The sequence below is a fragment of the Pseudophryne corroboree genome, chromosome 4, assembly GCF_028390025.1.
Source record: "Pseudophryne corroboree isolate aPseCor3 chromosome 4, aPseCor3.hap2, whole genome shotgun sequence".
In the NCBI taxonomy this organism is placed as follows: Eukaryota; Metazoa; Chordata; class Amphibia; order Anura; family Myobatrachidae; genus Pseudophryne; species Pseudophryne corroboree.
Genome location: NC_086447.1, coordinates 666783909 through 666787538, shown reverse-complemented (window position 1 = coordinate 666787538; position 3630 = coordinate 666783909). Strand labels below are relative to the sequence as shown.

Here is a 3630-nt window from a genome sequence, read left to right as displayed (position 1 = left end):
TTTTTATTTCTACTCTTAAAAATGACAAGGAACCTAACAGAACGAACTCACAAACATAAATATGATAAAATATTCTGATCTACATGCACTATGGCAGTTGCATATAGGAAGATAGCTACATATAATGCTGCTTCCGTCTGCCTTAGATCAGTACAAGCTGGGTTTGTATTAATAAGACCATGAATTGGGTTGCTTAGTGAAAGGGAGAACCCATACACTTGATTTTTGCGCTGATATTGTCTGTTGTCATAGGACAAATGGAGCCCTGATATCTGTGTGGTCTGTTAACACTTATACCTTATTGAATTGATTCTATGTTATAGCCACAGAATAGGAAAACAGATGGTAAAGTGGTGATCTTGCTGTTAGTGTTTTTTTACAGGGAATAAAGTCTTCCTACTTCACTGGGTATTCCCTGGTGGTCACCCATCCAGGTACTGACCCAGCCCGCCTTCGTTTAGCTTCCAAGATCGGACGAGATTGGGCATGGGCGTGGGGGTATGGCAGTAGAATATGGCTTGACCCTGTGACACTAATGAGAGTGCACCGAAAGAAGGTGGATCCCACCTAGATAGACCTAGAGGAATGGGAGAGGGTGGGGAAAAGAGGGATTGGAAAAAGGGGATGGAAGGGAGAATAAAGGGGCGTGAATCTGCTGTCCACATTAGACGGGGGAATCGTGTCTCCTGTGGGGGATATGCTCTCCAGAATCATGGATGAGAGTCCACTGAAAGAGAAAAAAAAAAGGCACATAGATCAAGAGACAGGGAGGGAAAAATTCAGCAATGCCGATAGTGCCTGGCGTCTGCCTCGGTTAATAAATACCAACATAAACGAGGCTGATAGATAACATGACAGTTCCAATATATAGCACCACCTGAATGGTGCAGATGCTATGAAAAACTTGGCAAAAAATATATTGGTCTCTGCTAGATCAAAGAATGAATTGATATCCCTAGTCTTATATTAGTTCAAAAAGGTAGTGTCCTAAGATGATGAAATAATGATACCTGCAGAGCCGGCCATAGGCATAGGCAAACTAGGCAATTGCCTAGGGCATTTGATATGCCTAGGGGCATCAGCAGCTTCTGCTGATTAAAATGATATGCGGCATGCCTATATTCTGTGTGTAGCATTTCATATGCAGATACAGCCACAGTCTCACACAGTATATAGTGTAGCATGCTGCATATCATTTTAATCAGCAGAAGCTGCTTGTGCATCCTAGCGGCATAGCAATGCAAATAAAATGCATTTTCATTAAAAAAAAGGTGCCTGATGTTAGCATTGAGGCAAGATTTATGAGAACACATCTGTATCCAAGCAGAGGCAGAGGTCACAGTGTTAGTGGCAGTGTGAGTGCTGTGTGCATGTGAGTGGGTTGGTTGTGCTGTAGTGTTCAGAATATGTGTAAGGAGCATTATGTGTGTCATGTAAAAATGCATTAATAACGTGCAACATATGTGTATGGGGCACGATGTGTGTGTCATTATGTGTATAAGGGCATTAATAATGTGCGGCATATGTGTAACAGGGTACTACTGTATGTGTGTTATTATGTGTAAAGGGGCACTAATAATGTGCAGCAAATGTGTAGGTGGCACGATGTGTGTCATTATGTGTATAAGGGCATTAATAATGTGCGGCATATGTGTAAGGGACATTATGTGTAAAAGGGCATTAATGAAGGTTGTCATAATGTGTAAGGCGCATTATGTTTATAAGAACATTAATAAGGTGTCTCATATGTGTAAGGGGCATTACTGTGTGGAATTATGTGTTTAAATGCATTACTAATGTGTGGCATTATATGTATAAGGTGCTCTACTATGTGGCGTTGCGTATAGAAAGGGCACTACTGTGTCGTCTAATGTGAATAAAGAGCAAAATGGTGTGGTGTAATGTGAATAAGGAGCAATTCAGTGTGATGTAATGTGAATAAGGGGCTCTACTGTGAGGAGTAATGTTTATAAGGTAAAGTGATACTACTGTGGGATGTAATATGAATTATGCACACTATCGCATGGTCAAATGTGAATAAAGTTGCAGTACTGTGTGGCATAATTGGAATTGGGGTTACTATTGTATGGCCATGCCCCTTGCCAGCAAAAATACACCCCTTTTTGGGCTGTGTGCCAAATGGGCGAGCTGTTCCTATTTAAAGTATAGGGGGTACAAACACCAAAATAAGGACTGCTATAGGTGAGGGGTGATGGTGCTGGGAAAGAGGTGCAAGGTCAGAGGTGGAACCAGCGGTGGTGCTAGGGGGCACCAGCCAAAATCTTGCCTAGGGCATCATATTGGTTAGGGCCGGCTCTGGATACCTGCCACTACACAAGCAAAGGCAGTCATTGTTATCATGGGCAGTATACACAGTAGCAGTAATATGTGACAACACATATGACAATGTAATGATAATATTCAATATTTTTGAACAAAAGCAAAAACGAGCAAAAAATCGCTGGATAGGTGGGGTCTACCAAGGAGACTGAGTGTCACCCAGTCATCTGTTAAATAGGAGAGATATCCTTAACTTATGTACAAACTAAAGCAATTATTTGTACCATAGACAGCTTATAACGGTGAGGAGTCTCACACCGCCTGTCCCCATTTCAATATGAGTTATACATATATAACAGCCGGATAAGCTGGCACATGCTGTGATTTCAATGATAATAACTTGCGCATGGGCAAAATTGCTGAGCATCAAGACATCATTGTCTAGGGAAATAGAATTTACATGTCACCCAATCCGCCGTCAGACAGGTGAGGTCCCTATGGTACAAATAACTGCCATAGTGCATGTAGATCAGAAAATTTTATCATATTTATGTTTGTGAGTTCGTTCTGTTAGGTTCCTTGTCATTTTTAAGAGTAGAAATAATTTTTTTTATTTCTAAACACATAATTCATTGATTTATACAAACATGTAAAGAGTGCGCCCAAACAAGAGTCAATCTTTTCTTCCCCTTTTTCATTTACAGACAGTAAGAAAGCCTCCCTTACCTTCCCTGTGTCTAAAGAATTAAACGCATTATTTGAAAAATCCTGGGAAAACCCGGAGAAAAAATTCCAGATCGCAGAGAGAGTTCTTGTTGCTTTTCCTTTTCCTGTAGAGGATAGGAAAAAGTGGGAAAACCACACTATTGTAGACTCTTCTGTATCTAGATTGTCTAAAAAGGTGGTGTTACCTGTCCCAGGGTCTACCGCTTTGAAATAGCCGGCAGACCGCAAGATTGAGACTACGCTCAAATCCATATACACTGCTTCAGGCGTGGCGCTAAGGCCCACTATCACTTGTGCATGGATTTCTAAAGCCATAGTAAAGTGGTCAGGGACATTACTAGAGGATTTAGATACTATGGATAGAAGTGACATTGAAATGTTTTTACGCCACATACAGGATTCTGCAGGTGTCATGGTGGAGGCCATGAAGGACTTTGGTCATCTGAGTGCACGGACGTCTTCCATGGCTGTCTCGGCACGCAGGGGACTCTGGCTGCACCAATGGTCTGCGGATGCGGAATCCAAGAAGAGTGTGGAGAACCTACCCTTCACAGGTCAGGCTCTATTTGGGGAAGCTTTAGATGCGTGGATTTCCACGGCAACTGCGGGTAAGTCAACTTTTCT

At 41.9% G+C, this 3630-nt stretch overlaps 1 pseudogene; it reads right to left on the bottom strand.

Moving 5' to 3' along the window:
* Nucleotides 1–393: 393 nt before the first annotated feature.
* LOC134912069 (5S ribosomal RNA) lies at nt 394–512 on the bottom strand (annotated as a pseudogene).
* Between the last annotated feature and the right edge of the window lie 3118 nt (nt 513–3630).